The following is a 17,194-nucleotide window of genomic DNA, read 5'->3' as shown; positions in this document are numbered from 1 at the left end:
TTTCAAGGGAGTTAAATATATGGTAACAGAAGATTTGACTTGAATGATAAATACACAATGCAATACATAGATGATATAGCATAGAAAATAAAATGCATTTTAAGATTACAAATTCTCTCTTGAATACTGCTTTGGCTGCATCCCATGGGTTTTAATAGGGTCATTCTTCTTATTATCCTATCTAATAAAAGAGTAATATGTAAATTGACCATCACTCCAACACACAAGATAGCTGCCCCCATGTGGTCAAAGATGGCTGCCCCCATATGGACACAAGGTGGCCGTGACAAGATGGCCAGAAGGGGAGGGCAGTTGGGAGGGACCAGGCCTGCAGGGGAGGGCAGTTGGGGGGAACCAGGCCTGCAATGGAGGACAGTTGTGGGGGACCAGGTCTGCAGGGGAGGGCAGTTTGGGAGACCAGGCCAGCAGGGGAGGGCAGTTGGAGGCAACCAGGCCAGCAGGGGAGGGCAGTTAGGGACAATCTGGCCGGCCGGGGAGCAGTTAGGCATTGATCAGGCTGGCAGGGGAGCAGTTAGGCATCAATCAGGCAAAGGGGAGTGGTTAGGGGGTGATCAGGCTGGCAGGCAGAAGCATTTAGGGACAATCAGGCAGGGATGCAGGTGAGCAGTTGGGAGCCAGCAGTCTTGGATTGTGAGAGGGATGTCCAACCGGAATCGGGCCTAAACGGGCAGTTGGACATTTCTCAAAGGGTCCCAGATTGGAGAGGGTACAGGCTGGGCTGAGGGACACCCCCCACCCCGTGCAGGAATTTCGTGCACCAGCCTCTAGTAATCAATAATTTGATATCTTTTTTATATCATAAGTTTTAGAGAGGATCATTTTTAAATTATCCCAATGTGATCACAGAATATAAATTTTATAATTTAGAGCTGTAGAATTTCTTTGGATTGTCTTTGCAATGAAGTAGAGAGCTTTTGTAACTGTCTCATCATGTCTCATCATGCATGGTATCCATTTTGGGGGGAAATATATTTTCACACATAAATTAAATTATTCAAATACTTTATATTTTACATAATTTCAATTTTTTTTGTCATTTGATCAGTAAATTATGAGATAGGTGCTTTCTAGCAGTTTGACATTTTATATTCCAAAGCTACATCATGATGTTACTCAATGCTTATGGCTTTTCATATATCCTTAGTAGATTTTTAACTCATCTATACAAAATACAATTTGCATTTAAATTTTTCTGGTATCCCATTTTTTTACCTGCTTTCTTCATTTTATATTTGCCTGACACATACTTTTGCTACTTTTAAAATATATTTCACATCTTTTTATTTTAGAAGTGTCTTCAAATGATCACATATTTTTATTTATTCATTTTATTCTACAAAGTTTGATATCTTTTGAACTTAACAGTAAAATTTTACCTTTTTCACATTTTATTATTTTTTTCATTCACATTTATGCCCTCTTCCATTACCACCCACCCGCTTTTCCCAAAAACATTTATGATTTTTTTAATTTTTATACTAGTATATTTCTAAAAGTTTAAGTAAAATTGTATATATTTAAGGTGTATAAAATGATTGTCTCATATACATATACATAGTGATGTGATTACTATAATCAAGCTAATTAATAATCCATCTCACATAGTAGTGTGTGTGTGTGTGTGTGTGTGTGTGTGTGTGTGTGTGTGTGTGGTGAGAGCTCTGAAATCTATTCTCTTAGCAAATTCCTGGTACTGAATACAATATTATTAATAGTAATCATCATGTTGTGCATTAGATCTATAGAGTTATGCATTCTACACAACTGTAACTTTGTGCCCTATCACAGTTTTATCTACTTACGACTTTTTATGTAACATTTTATTCTTTAGAAGTGTTTTTCTTTTCTTTTGCAGTTTCCAATTTTTTTTTTTTTAGTGATTTTTATAAGTTTTGTTGATGGACAATTCTCCATGAATCTCACACATTTCTGCAAATCTTGTGAGCAAAGCTGTAACTGCCCTTTGTTCCAAACTATCTGTTCCAGAATGTTTATATAGTGAGCAGCCTTAGAAGAAAGAAAGGTAGGATTTTTCTCAGGAGCAAAGGGCAGGTTTGATTACCACCATAGAAGGTAGAGATTGTTGTTTCTTTTGGAGGCAGAGAACAGGCATGTTTACTGTCTATTAAAAAAGATTCAGGTTCCCTAAACCTATGGTTCCTCTTCTGTAATAAAGATCATTGCATGTGCCTCTGCAATGTGTCATCTAGTTCTCTTCATGTCATCCTCTGGGAATTAGAGCTCAAGTAAACAGGACAAATATGCATATGTTTATTCTACTTGCTGTGAATAATAATGTGCTTTGCCTTTGACCAATGAGTTTTCTGTCTTCTACCAGCATCCATGAAATTTGGCAGGCTAATTTGTTAGCTTGCAAGTCAGCTAACCTCTCAGACCCCTCCCAGTTCTTGACAGTTTGTACATATAATTTCTAGTCCTCTGCTGCAATATTTCTTGACATAAGGTGTGTGGACCGTGGGAACACTTTTGTGTCTAAATCAGAACATTTTGAGTGTGGTCCCTTGAGGAAAAACGTCCATTAGCACCACCAGATCCTCGGGCTAGCTTCAGATAGACTGGAGCTAATGGCAATAAGAGTCTGAATGAATTTGAAAGTATGAATTGTCAGGAATAAAAAAGTTCATAAACCCTAAAGAGAGACAGCCCTAGAGTGGGTAAGGTGAGCAGTGGCGATTCTACATGAGAAGATGCATCAATCATCAGAGCAGTAATGGGCATTGTGACTTACTCAGAGCCCTGGGGCCTGGACACCTTGGGATCTTACACCCTCCGAGATAAGCAGGAGTCAGAAGGCTCTGGATGAGGGCAATGTCTCAAGTGCAGCGCTGGTTTGGGTTCTATTCTTTACTAGTACATAATAGCTGATTTGGACCTAAATATCAACCAGTGTTGTGACCTAAGTTTCTCTGTGACAGCTCCTGTGGTTTGAAAGGCCTGTGGTATATGGTTATACATATTTACAGTCTAATACTGTTAACCTAATTATTATAAAGAAAGGAGCCTATTTGAGAACGGCAGCCTGAGTCCTTCTCAGAAAAGTGGCTGCAGAATAGAAATACAAGCTGGGTCTGCGTAAGGGGGAAGACAAGTCCCTAAATTATTGGCAGAGTCAGCCCCACAGCTGTCCATGTGGCACAGACCAAGGGTTCCTGAGAGGAAATTGCCAGAATCAGCAAATCCCAGACTCACTCTCTTTCCCCAGAGGTACCTACAGGTGGTCCATAGTGGTGCTAATTATAGTGTTAAACTCTAGAGCTGAAGTCTTAATGGGAGATGCTTGGCACCCAGCTCCAGCTGATGCTAATGGAAGCCATTATCACTTGTTGCTTGTGAAAAAGCAATGACACACAAGGACTGGTTCTGGTATTAGAATACCAGCAGTGAATGGGCTCCCATTCTACTGCTTGATTTCACTGCAGGTTTCCATAGTTATGGGCCCTGAGGCTCTGTCTGAAACACACATCCTGCCAAGTCTCCATCTGGTGCCATTCACATTCTCTGTACTTATACTAGTACCTGTGCAAGTACCACTGGTTTCCAAGCCCACTGGATCACATGATAAAAGCTAAAGAATTGTAGCAAGTGAACAGATCACTGACCCCAATTATTATGAATGAAACGGACCTCTCTCTTGCTGCCTCTGGAGGCAAATGTCTGAAGCCCTCCTTACTGAGGTTGCTGTTTGCTCTGAGGTGTGTTAGCAGAAGTATCTGAAACTTTGGTTTTGGAATACTGGATCTGAACTTGGTTCTGGCCACTTTGGGCTAAAGAATAGGAACCAGGCAATCATGCTAAATGGCTGATGGTGATTGTTGGAAATGGAAGGCATAAAAAAGTGAAAGTAGCTTAGGGTAATACATAAAGTATAATTACTATTTCTTTTTTCATTTCTGGAACCAACACTATTAGAGCTGTGGGGCTGGATCTTACTGCCCATCTGAGGAAACAATGGACTCTGGACAGGATGCAGTAATGTCCCTAAATTTTGAAGTTGCCTTTCCTCCAGGATGGTTCAAAAAAATCCTTTCTCATTTCAGTCTTGCTACCATAGGGGTGGAAGCAGAAACAATGAGGTGGAGATGAGGATTGATTCAAATTATTGAGGGGCAGGACAAGGCGCCTGCAATGGAAACCTTATTAATGCTGTCCGTCTCACTGCAGTGTTCAAAATCACCAATAATGGCATCCATATATCTGTAAAGTATTTTTAAGCTTGGATTTATTGCGGGACACAAAAGAGACATTTGTAAAAAGGAGCTTGTAACCCCGACCAGAAAGGAGCCAAAAGAAAATTGTAAAGAAATTAATCACCAATCATAGGTACAAACTTCCTCACTTTTTTCTAGTCGTGCTTAATTGTTTGGGTTTGATTTGTGAGAAAACAGGATTGCCTCTGCTTCAAATGGAGTTATTTTCCATTTTTTTCTCATTTGATATAATCTTGGGGAAAAACATAGATATCCCTTAAGAGAGACAAACAATTCACGTCATGAAAATGGGCTGCATAAAACTGTAATAAATACATATTCAAGGGCATAAATATGTAGTAACACATTGCAGCTAAAAATCAAATATGTGGTAGGATTTCCTCCAGGGAGGAAAACAGGCTGCATCAAAAGCAATTTACTCTTTCCCTGAAGGCCCCGAATGTCCCACGTTCTCAATTCACACATCCTGCCTTCTGGACCACTTTTGACATTAAGAATTGGTAATATTTTCATGTGTTCTTGTTTCCAAATCATGGTGTCACTGCTAGGCAGGTGGGGTACAAATTCGTATCTCTTAGAGTAATAGCTATTGCCTCGCTTTCTTTAAATGCTCAAGACAGTAATTTACATCTTTCTTCTCAGGATGTACAGCATAGATTTTCATCTCCCACGCCAAATGAAGTTTTATCTTTCTGTCCACAGTGACAATGGGAAGAAAGCCAAGTTCACTTTGCTTTTCATATTTTCCTCAAACATAAATCTTGTCAATACTTTTTAAATTACAAACCACATAGCAAAACAATCCTTTTGCTATAACTCCATGTTACAAGCTCCAGTCTTTTCCCCAGACACCAATTTCTAAAAAAAAAAAAAAAAATGCTGTTTAGGTGAGGGCTGGGGAAAGAAGGCAAAGCACAGGAAAGCCCACGACCTTGACGCAAACAAGGCGGAGAACGTGGGTCCCCAGCCCAATAGATCTTGGTGAGCGTTCATCCTTCCAGCTGCACCTGCACTGTCTCCCCTCTTACTTGACTTCTAACCTAATCCCCAGCTTCTCGGACTTCAGCTAAGTGAGATGGTTATGTGTTTGCCTTTCCTGCCCAGCAATGAAGTCCAAGTGAATGCCTGGTTCAAAAGCTCCACCTCCCTTGCTGGGCCATAGAGTTGTTCTGATGATGGAAAAGTTAATTTTTTTAGATTCTTAATATGATGCAAATAGGAGTTAGCTGCTGTCAACATCATCATCATTATTGCTATCATCATCACATCATCATCTCACAGCTCTCTTGTGTTATTATAGTGGGGTTTTTTTTAGTTCTTTCTTGTTTTATTCTATTGCATTCTAACCTTAAAATTTTGACCTTTTGTTTCAAAATTCAGGGTTTAATATACTTTAAAAAGATAGCCTAATGTCTCGTTTTATCAGGCTCAACAAAATTATGTCCTAATTTTGTTTCTTAATATCTTATTATTCCATAAGAAATCATCCTTATATCTTCACTTGAGAAATATCCATCAATGCTTTCAAATAATGACGGATGAATGGATCCTGTACACAGCTTTAACTTGATATTAAATATTTTCTCAAATAAATGAAGCAAAGAACAAGTAGTAAAAGTAATCAGTAAGTGGAATAATTATGACTAAAATTTTTCTGTTGCTTAAGTAACGAAGAAACCTAACCCTACAATTGTGGAGGAGAGCTAGTTGTTGAAGAAATAGTTAGCAAGCTGATAGGAGAAGACAGAAGGAAGTTCCCCTCTTAAAGATAGAATGCACAGACTTTTAACTTTTTGAAGAAAATAATACCCAATGCTTGAACTGGAGTATAGTCTGCTCCATCTTTGTATTACTTAACTGCTATTTAACATAGAACTTGAACAGCTTAACTTAAAATTATGTCCTATGTGTCTGGGTGCCAGTCTCATGCACTGGTTAATTGCATCATCTTTGAATTGAGACAGCCATAGGTGCTACTAGTTACACCATTGTCTTCATCCGTTTTCTTTCATTATTTTCCCCCTTATATTTTATTCACCTTGATTCTTAAAGTGCATGCTTGATGCAATTTTCTTCTGTCTCTGTTTTTTGAATGAATGTATTTAGTTATAACTTTTGTGACAGATGTTTTTATATCGGTTTCTTCTACATTTTCCATCTCTTCGTCCCTCTTTAGTGTATTCTTTAAGAATCCTTCCACCTTATTTTCTATATCCCTTGTTTGTTTTTGGTTGTGCCACACTGCTGTTTAATCCATCTATTGAGTGTTTATTTTAATTAATATGTATCCATATACCCAGTGTCTCCAACTGATTTCTCCCTATAGCTGCTTCATGTATTTACTATTTTAATATCCCCCTTCATATTTTGCATTTACTTATCAAGTTAGTTTTAAATTCTTGTTCTGTCTTGTCCTTTTATTCTAAGTCAACTGGTTTGGTTATTCCATTTGTGTTTTGCTTTTGTTTTTTTGTTTTTTGTTTTTTTCACAATGCTTTTGATCGTTGAATGTCTGTTTTCACTGGGAGAGTGGTACAGAGACATCAGCTTTTGAAAGGCTACAGAAGGGCCTGTGCCTTTCCTGGGGAGGGAAAGGGACAGGGTACAACTCCAGCTGTCTGTGCCCCCATTCTCACTAGGGGAATCTGAACCTCAGACCGCAGTGAAATTCTCTGTACCCATATTGCTCCTTTCTAGGAGTTGCCTTCCTCAATGTAATCTCTTGCCCACAGGCTGATGTTTGAAGGGCAATAGGGAAGAAAGATATCGAGGGTTTGGACTATCTCGCTGGACCCGTGCTTATCCCTGCTCCTCTTTGTCCAGGCTCCAACGCCCACAGTGTTACACTACACCTCCGCCTCTAACTGACATTGGTATGATTCTGTTGTCTTTTCACATGACATTAGGGACAGGACACAACATGCTCAATGCAGAGCATATAGGTTGCCAACTGATTTTCAAGAGTCTCCATGGATTTCCTGCTTATATCAATGGTGCAAAAGAGAAAGACTTTCTGTTTTGCTTTTATTAATCTTCATAATAAATAGGATGGCCAATTCCCTATAGCGGGTTAATTTTAATCCAATAATTGATGAAAACCTTTCCTCAAATATTAGTATGAATACATTTTTAAAAGAATACAGTTTGCATCATAATTATATTCAGAACAAGTACAGGGTAAGTACTAGTATAATATAACATGAATAGTACAATAAGGCAAGGCAAGTTTCCTTCACATCTCTGACTTCTTTTGCATTTCCGTTTGATAGTTATTTTCTCCATCTTTTTTTTCCTTTATTGATTAAGGTGTTACAAATGTGTCCTTATCCCCCCATTGTCCCTCCTCCCCCCCGCTCATGCCCTAACCCCCCGGTGTCTGTGTCCATTGGTTAGGCCTATATGCATGCATACAAGTCCTTTGGTTGATCTCTCACCCTTAGTCCCACCCTCCCCTGCCTTCCCTCTGAGGTTTGAGCATCTGATCGATGCTTCTATGTCTCTAGATGTATTTTTGTTCATCGGTTTATGTTGTTCATTATAATCCACAAATGAGTGAGATCATGTGATATTTATCTTTCTCTGACTGACTTATTTCACTTAGCATAATGCTCTCCAGCTCCATCCATGCTGTTGCAAATGGTAGGAGTTCCTTCCTTTTTATAGCAGCGTAGTATTCCATTGTGTAGATGTACCACAGGTTTTTAATCCACTCATCTGCTGATGGGCACTTAGGCTGCTTCCAAATCTTAGCTATGGTGAATTGTGCTGCTATGAACATAGGAGTGCATATATCCTTTCTGATTGGGGTTTCTGATTTCTTGGGATATATTCCTAGAAGTGGGATCACTGGGTCAAATGGAAGTTCCATTTTTAGTTTTTTGAGGAAACTCCATACTGTTCTCCACAGTGGCTGCACCAGTCTGCATTCCCACCAGCAGTGAAGAAGGGTTCCTTTTTCTCTGCATCCTCGCCAGCATTTGTCATTTGTTGATTTGTTGATGATAGCCATTCTGACAGGTGTGAGATGGTACCTCATTGTTGTTTTGACTTGCATCTCTCGGATGATTAGTGACTTTGAGCATGTTTTCATATGTCTCTTGGCCTTCCTTATGTCTTCTTTCAAAAAGTATCTGTTGAGGTCCTTTGTCCATTTTTTTTTACTGGGTTGTTTGTCTTCCTTTTATTAAGTTGTATGAGTTCCCTGTAAATGTTAGAGATTAAACCCTTATCAGAGATATTGTTGGCAAATATGTTCTCCCATGCAGTGGATTTTCTTGTTGTTTTGTTGATGGTTTCTTTTGCTGTGCAGAAGCTTTTTATTTTGTTGTAGTCCCATTTGTTTATTTTCTCCTTAGTCTCCATTGCCCTAGGAGTAGTATCAGTGAAAAAATTGCTTCAGCATATGTCTGAGATTTTTGTTGCCTTTGGATTCCTCTAATATTTTTATGATTTCCCATCTTATGTTTAAGTCCCTTATCCATTTTGAGTTTATTTTTGTGTATGGTGTAAGTTGGTGATCTAGTTTCATTTTTTAAAATATCAAGTTTCACTCTTCCCACTCTATACTCTCAACCAAGATGGATTCAGTCATTACACACCTTTATTTATTTTCTATAATTTTTGTCTTATAAATGTGTTTCTTCAGCCCAGAATAATTATCTAAACATGAGCCCATATGCACAACCGCCTATTGAATTACTGTCTTTGCAGATGACTCTGGACTAGCTTCTTGGACAGGCAGCCTGTGCAGTCACAAGGACCCTGTGCTTGGTTGACTGCTCTGCTGCCTTCACCTGGAAATTAAAACAAGGACCCTGCAAATGATATAGCCAGTTCTGGTCTCAAAGTAATGTTAAACAAAACACTCACACCAACTTCCTCCCCCAAGCGTTCCTTTTTCAGTGGTCCCTGGATCAGTGAAGGGTAGCTTTTCACCCAGCTGTCCTTGCCAGAGACCCAGGGCTAAACCTACTTGACCCCTGACTATTCCTCACACCACAGACCATCAATCTTCAAGGAGTCTGAATGTTAGTTCCTTAGCAAATCTAGACATCTACTTCTTTCTAATCTGTATGCTACCGCCTACATCAAATGACCATCTTCTCTTGTCTGTCCTCCTGCAGTAACTCCGTCTTCCCACCTACACTTCCTGTGCTGTGTGCCTCTCCCACACATTCCCTTCCCTGGAGGGCATGATCACTGGTCTTCCAACACCAAGAGGTTTATGATCTATGGGGAATATAGAAGAAAAAGAAACCTGTAAAATGGGATAGACTGACATACATGCCAATAGACAATTAAGTTGTATGCTGTAGGACCCTTTTGAACGAAGGCATCCTAATTTTGAGTGATGGAGGAGAGGGGTCAGGTAAGGATCTTCATTTTAATATTATAAGGTTGTTATATATTAATTTTAAAAGATGCTTTAAATATTTGATTTAAATACTTTTTCTGCTCAAAACAAAATAATATGTCTAATCCTGTTTTTTTATGGGTAATTAATTTTGTACCAATTGGTAATGCATCCCCTTTCTCCCTATAATTCATCTTTAATTGTTGCGGAATTTTTCTTTCTGAAATAGATTGTGCCATTCTCCTGCTTAAATGCTCCACGGGGAGTACATAATGAAGTTCATCCTCTGTAAAATAGCAGGTATGCTTTTTCATCAACTGGGTCCAGCCTCTCTTCCAGCCTCATTCCTAACCCCCTTTCTGTTTTTCCATGCACACTCCCCATCAACCACTGCATACGATTGGACAACGCCCTGCCCATTCCCCTAGGCCTACTCTCTTTGAGCTACTCCCCAGCCTGGAGAGTTCTTCATACCTTTGCCTATCGGGCAAGCACTTTCCATTTTTTAAATTTTTACCCTTTTACCATAATTTCTCTCTGCATTTCTCTTAGCAATTCCTTGACTCTTCAATCCTCCACCCCAGGTGATAAATTGCTCTAGTAGTTATACACATAGCACTACTATGTGTACTATACTGTATATTGTCAATTTTGAGGTATAATTTTTTTACACTTGTTAACGAAAAAAACCATTGAAACCTGTAAAGAATTTTAGTGAGTTTATTTGAGCCAAACTGTCGACATATGCCTGGAAGCAGAACCTCAATGAATTGAGATAATGCTCCGGAGAATGCAGGGTTACATCTATTTTTATACATTGCCATCAGAGGAGGGACATAGGTGGGCTACATGAAATTCATTGGATAAAGTCAAATAGTGGGAAACCCCTGGGATTGGATAAAAAGTAAAATGATGGACACATACTTAGGTGGGTACAGGAACAATTAACATGATAATGAAGGAATTTGAGGCATCTGTCCTGGCGCCTACCACATTTGGTTGTGCCCCAGGGGCTCCAGCAAAAGAAGGAAGTTACAAGTTACCCAGACATCTCACAGATATGTTATCTTAGAGGCAAAAAGGCAAATGGGCTCAGTAAAGAAGATCCAAGTTGATCTTTGTCAGGGAAGATAGCAGCCTAGGAATGACTGCCCACCATAACCTGTTTGTAGTTAAATATTTAATTTTCAGACCATCTTTTGTGGTTATCCTAGGTCTCTGAGTTTTCAAGACTGCCACACAGGCCTCCCCTGAGCTTGTCAGGTTAGCAGGTGGCTTCTTTCGTTCACACACTTAACATCTCAGAAATCAGAATGGGTCTTATAATGGCAAAAATGTTATTATTTGGCATAATTTATTTCTTAATTATTATTTATATAAAAAATGTTATTATTTGGCATAATTTATTTCTTAATTAACATAAAATAGTGGTGCATCTTATAGTTGATGGCATCTTAGATTGGATGAAATATGATAGTTCTTTATTATGGGTGTACCTCTACTTCTAGAGTGTGGATCACTTGCTTATATACTGCAATACTCTAAATAGCATGATGCACAATATGTATGTATTCCATAAGTAAAAATATTCTCTAGTTGAGTGAGTGGTACATGCACTAAAGCCCAGAAAATAGAATAAATGTTAAAAGACAGTGTAATTTTGATTGGTGAATTCTGAATAAGTTCTGTGGCTTGTTTCTTATCTTTAATATTGCACTGTAATTGTGTAAAATGTTATCGTTGGAGGAACTATGATTAAGGAAACATGGGATCTATCTAAAATATATTTTGCAACTTCCTGTGGACCCAGAACTATTTATAATCTAAAGCGTTTTGTTAGGAATAAATCCAGAGAAATCCATTCAGAAAACAATATAGTTTTGACACCATGGTAGACTGAAGTCAGAGTGACCCTCCAGATTTCCTGCTGGTAAGGAATTTTGCAGACCTGATACCATATCTACCTTGTTCATGTAACTGGTAAACAGAATTCATTGGGTGCCTGTTCAAAGCCTCTAGGTATAAAAAGACATTCCTCTGCCTCTTTTCTGTGCCACTCAAAAAATTAAAAGTCCTAGCATCACTTTTTTTTTTTTTTTTTTGCAATCTTTACAATCTGATTTTATTTTATTTTATTTTATTTTATTTTATTTTATTTTTAAATTTCTTTATTGAATAAGGTGTCACATATTTGTCCTCATCTCCCCATTCCCATCCCACACCCCTCCCCTTGGATGCCCCAACCCTCTGTTGAACTTAACCATTGGTTAGGCTCTTATGCATGCACACAAGACCTTTGGTTGATCTCTCCCCCCTCCCCCCACCCTCCCCTATCCTCCCTCTGAGGCCCGATAGTCCGATCGATGCCTCCTTGTTTCTGGTTCTGTTCTTGTTCATCAGTCTATGTTGTTCATCATTTCCCCTAGATGAGCGAAATCATGTGTCACTGTAGATATACTTATAAGAATTGAATGTGCGACGAGCAATAATAGTTATGCTGACAGGCAAATGAATCAGTCTGTAGTGAGTTTCTTTCTGGACCAACAGTTTTTTTGAGACCCAATATCAATGTCCACCGGTTCCCTATGAGTACATGTCGGCACTGACCCCTCAGCTCTGGATGGTGGACAAATGGTGGTAATGCAGGTCCGACTCCCTCTGGTTTGGTCTCGGCTGGACCCAGGGGCACTGCTTCACCCGGATCCAGGGGCCCACGGCCTCGCCCGGACCCGGGGCCAGGCTCACCCGGCTCCAGGGGCCCGCGGCCTCGCCCGGACCCGGGGCCCAGGGCTCACCCGGCTCCAGGGGCCCGCGGCCTCGCCCGGACCCGGGGCCCAGGGCTCACCCGGCTCCAGGGGCCCGCGGCCTCGCCCGGACCCGGGGCCCAGGGCTCACCCGGCTCCAGGGGCCCGCGGCCTCGCCCGGTCCCGGGGCCCAGGGCTCACCCGGCTCCAGGGGCCCGCGGCCTCGCCCGGTCCCGGGGCCCAGGGCTCACCCGGCTCCAGGGGCCCGCGGCCTCGCCCGGACCCGGGGCCCAGGGCTCACCCGGCTCCAGGGGCCCGCGGCCTCGCCCGGACCCGGGGCCCAGGGCTCACCCGGCTCCAGGGGCCCGCGGCCTCGCCCGGACCCGGGGCCCAGGGCTCACCCGGCTCCAGGGGCCCGCGGCCTCGCCCGGACCCGGGGCCCAGGGCTCACCCGGCTCCAGGGGCCCGCGGCCTCGCCCGGACCCGGGGCCCAGGGCTCACCCGGCTCCAGGGGCCCGCGGCCTCGCCCGGACCCGGGGCCCAGGGCTCACCCGGCTCCAGGGGCCCGCGGCCTCGCCCGGACCCGGGGCCCAGGGCTCACCCGGCTCCAGGGGCCCGCGGCCTCGCCCGGACCCGGGGCCCAGGGCTCACCCGGCTCCAGGGGCCCGCGGCCTCGCCCGGACCCGGGGCCCAGGGCTCACCCGGATCCAGGGGCGCACGGCCTCGCCCAGACCCAGGATTCAGCCTCACCCGGACCCAGGGGCGCACGGCCTCGCCCAGACCCAGGATTCAGCCTCACCCGGACCCAGGGGCGCATGGCCTCGCCCGGACCCAGGGGCACGTGGCCTCACCCGGACCCGGGGCCCAGCCTCACCCTGACCCAGTTCCCAGCTTCACCCAGACCCAGGGGCACGCGGCTTCACCCGGATCCAGGACCCAGCGGGGTTTCGTCTTCTTGATCCCATTTCCTGTTGGTCAATTCCATCTCAGTAATTTCTTCGGCCATTTTCTCAGAGCTCCAGGGCAGCCGCCGCAGAACTCGTTGGGCAGCGGGCTCGGCGAAGCTCCGGTGTGCCCGGTGCGCGGCAGCGGGCTGGTCCGGGGTGGCTGCGTCGGCCCTTGGGTCTGCAGCGGTGGCCAGTCACCGAGCATGCGCACCTGGCCTCTTCCGGGGCGTTGAGATTCTTGAAGGACTCGGAGGTCAGCAAGCGCGGAGTCTCCCACCCCATGACTCCTAGGGGCTCGTCTGTCCGTGCTCGGCAGCGAGTGGGGCCTTCCCCTCAGCCGGAGACCGCTGGGGGAACTGCGCCGAGCACGTTCCAGGCCGCCACTGTGTCGTCTGAGCCGTAGTTCTTAAAGTGTGATCTTTGGGTCGCCGGCATCAGCATCATCCCGAGTACCCCTCTCTTTTATTCTAGTTGTAGAGCGTCTGCTCAGTCAGCCCTCCGGTGGTTCTGGATGGTGTCTGCTCCGCTCTCCTGTCGTAGACTCAAAATTGTTGTGGTGGGCAGCAATCAGGCTTCCGCCCTATGCCTCCGTCTTGGTCTTCCTTTGTATAGTTAAGTCTTGATTGTTGTTGGTGTCGCTGGGAGGAATTGTCCTCCAGGCCAATTGGCCGTGCAGATCCTCTGTGTCTATAAAGGAAGAGTTGCTGTGTAGGAGACAGATTTATGGGCCGGGTCTTGGTGCAGCAAGGCTTTGGCGCTCATTGATTCTGCCTCTGAAATGTGTCCTTTATGCGAGTGGTTGAAATCTGGTGTCATCTCACACCGACCACTAGATGCCCTCGTTTCTGGGTCTCCAATGGTGTGTAGGTCAGCTACTACCTGAGACCACTCAGCAGGACTTACGGCAGAAACTGCAGTTTCCTCCTCCTGTCTGAGCGTCCCTAGAACAGTCCGACTAGAACCGCAGTTTATCTGGTCAAGCTGCCATAGGGCAGGCCACCCACATGCAAAAGCCGTTGCTTGGAGCCCAGGTGTGCCTGCAAGACGTGCGGGGCGGGTCTGCAAAACGAGCGGGGCGGGTCCCAGGGCGGGGCGGGTCTCAGGGCGGGGCGGGGCCTCAGGGCGCCACCAGGCCATGGCGAGGCGAACCGCTCTGGCTGTAAGTCTGCTTTTTCTGTTTTCCACGTTTCCAAGCCCCCTCATTCCGCACTCCAGCGCAGCAAACACTGATTGCTGGGCGCACCTCCACAAGGAAGTCACTCCCACTCTCCGACAGGAAGGCCGAGAGTCCAGCCTCTTCCCGCAGGCGTCTGGGGAGCTAATCTCCCCTAGGGTTGGAACAAAAGCCACAAGTCCCTTCCCCCGACCCACGCGCCTCCGCACCTCAGCTTCTCCAGAGTTCGCTCTTTCCTCTACTCTCTTAGCTGTAAATCCACCATTCAGCCAGCTCTCCTGTGGTTCTGGGTGGCAGACGCTCTGTGCGCGGCGAAGTTCCTTTGTTTAACTTTGAAATTGCTGTGTGCGAAGTTCCTTTGTTTGATTCTGCTGCCTTCTTGGTCCTCCTCTCTCAAAATGGCTAGAGGACTTGAGTGTAAGACAGGAAGTCTTAAGAATCCTCTAAGTCGGTGTTGGCGGTCTCCGGGGCCCCGAGGATCTAAGTGGGGAGCTGGGCCAGGTCGGTGACGCGGGTGAGCCCGTCTCGCAGAAAGATGGTCTCTTCCTTCACCGAGAGCCGCTGCGCCGAGTCCGCGGTCGCCGCCACAGCAGCTGCCGCGGCGCCCACGAGCTCATGGCCCCGGCTGCGGTGCTGGCTGAGAGGAGCCGCCGCCCGGTCTGGGGAGACGCGAGCAGGAGTCGCCGCGCTCACCAGTCCATCTTTTAGTTGTTTTTCCATAACTGCCATGCGAGGCAGCAGATCAGCCGTTCACCTCCGCCGCCATCTTCCAGAGTCCTCTCCCTAGCATCACTTTTAATCTAAAAGAGTGGTCTAATCTCAGTAGTCAAATGCACAGTCTGTGTAATAGTTAAAATTCCAAATGTTAAAATTTAAAATTCCAAATTGGAATTTTAAATTTTAACATTTAAAATTCCAATGTTAAAGCTTTGCCTGCTGGTTGGGTTTACTGCAGTAAAGAGGGCTGACGACTGTTTTCTGGTTACTCAGCTTCTACTCACATCTCTTGCCCTCTCCTCCTCAGGAACTTCAGTTTGTTCAAGGTTGGTGGGAGAGGCAGAGCAGGTAATAGGTAGGAACAAAGTCTATACTCGACTGGCGCCATGGCAAATAGACAATGGGTTCTTCTGGGACTGGAGGGTTTTTAGAGCCAACACTCTCCAGACTTTGCAAATGAGCCTACCTGACTCTCCTCCTCAGAGGCACCTTAGTGTGTTTCCAGGTTGGGAGCTTCCTGGTAATTCTCTTGGCGAGGGTGAGGTCTCTGCTGAATGCTAACTGCAGTAAGCCCTCAGTGCAGCTCAGTTCCTCTCTCTGCTCTGCTGTCTTAGGTTGCTATGACAGCCTCTTGCCTTGGAGGCCTCTGCAGGTTGCACACCAGCCCAAACATCAGGAACACTGTCAATCTCCTCAATCTTAAAACTCTGCCTCCCACAAGAATGCGCACAAAGAAGAAAAGGCCCTCCTTTGCCCATGTTGGGAGGTGGAAAATGGGGAAAATGCCACACCACTCCAACAATTTCCAAAGTTAGTAGCCGCTTCACTTTCCAACGTTGACACTTTCATACATTTGAAGAAGCTGTTTGCTGAGGCTTATGAAATTAGTGGTGCACCTGCTCCTTGACAAGTCCTGCTGTCCACTGTACCTGCCATCCCTGGCCTAGGGCCTCAGCCTAAATAGAGGAAGAAACACTGCCTTGTTTGCAGCCACTTCATCAATTTGTTTTATGACACAAGAGTATGAAACTCTGAATATCAAGATATCCTGTCGCTAATAGCAATGTCCTTTCCAGACAAGTACTTTGTTTTTAAAAATCAGCAATTTAAAAAGACCAGTTTCTTTAAGTTTGTTTCCAAATCATGTCATGTATTCATTTAGGATACTTAATCATTTTATCATGTTCAAGAACAACTATATTTCTGATAAATAGAACAAATAGAACATGAGGAGTGAGGAAACTTCAATTGTAAATAAAATAAGATTAAATCAAATAGAATTAACAATGTATATATGCACATATATGATATATAAGTTATTTCTGTATTTTAGCTGGCATTATACTTTAAGCACTTTTATTAAAAAGACTATATCTTCAACAGTGAGATTTCATCAGTATTTCTAAATTTGAGATGTAAATACTAAACATTTTTAATGTAAAATAAAATCTACACACATTTGTTGATGAGTTTCAGATCTAATTCTTCCAAAATAATAAGCATTATATGTGTATGAGCATGTGTGTACATATACACATTTATACATAGATATAAGCATATATATATATATATATATATATATATATATATATATATAATAGGAATAGACCTTGCTACAAATGTATATTGAATTTTTGAGATACCTTTCTGAAGTGGCTTTGTGTAATTTTGATGATCTTGTTTAATAAGGCATTTAAAAACAAAACAACAAATCTGAATTAAATATCCACTCTTTAAAGTCTAAGTCAAAGGCTATACACATGGAAGGCTGAAAAATAACCAGCTTTTAAATTCTGTCCTTTCAACAATACAACTGCACTTTCAAATGTGCTTTGTTGTTTTCTTTTAATTCACTAAAATTAATCTTATAGATGTAGATGCCAGATTTGCATTAATTAAAACTCTACTGTAGAAGCCAGGCTTAATTGCAATCAAATTTGCTTAATTATGCATGGCGAGAGATTCCCAAACGAGAAAGGTTTTAGTAAGGATTTTGGTTTTTTGCATTG

Source organism: Cnephaeus nilssonii, assembly GCF_951640355.1.
Source record: "Cnephaeus nilssonii genome assembly, chromosome: 8".
In the NCBI taxonomy this organism is placed as follows: domain Eukaryota; kingdom Metazoa; phylum Chordata; class Mammalia; order Chiroptera; family Vespertilionidae; genus Cnephaeus; species Cnephaeus nilssonii.
This window is presented reverse-complemented; position numbering follows the sequence as displayed.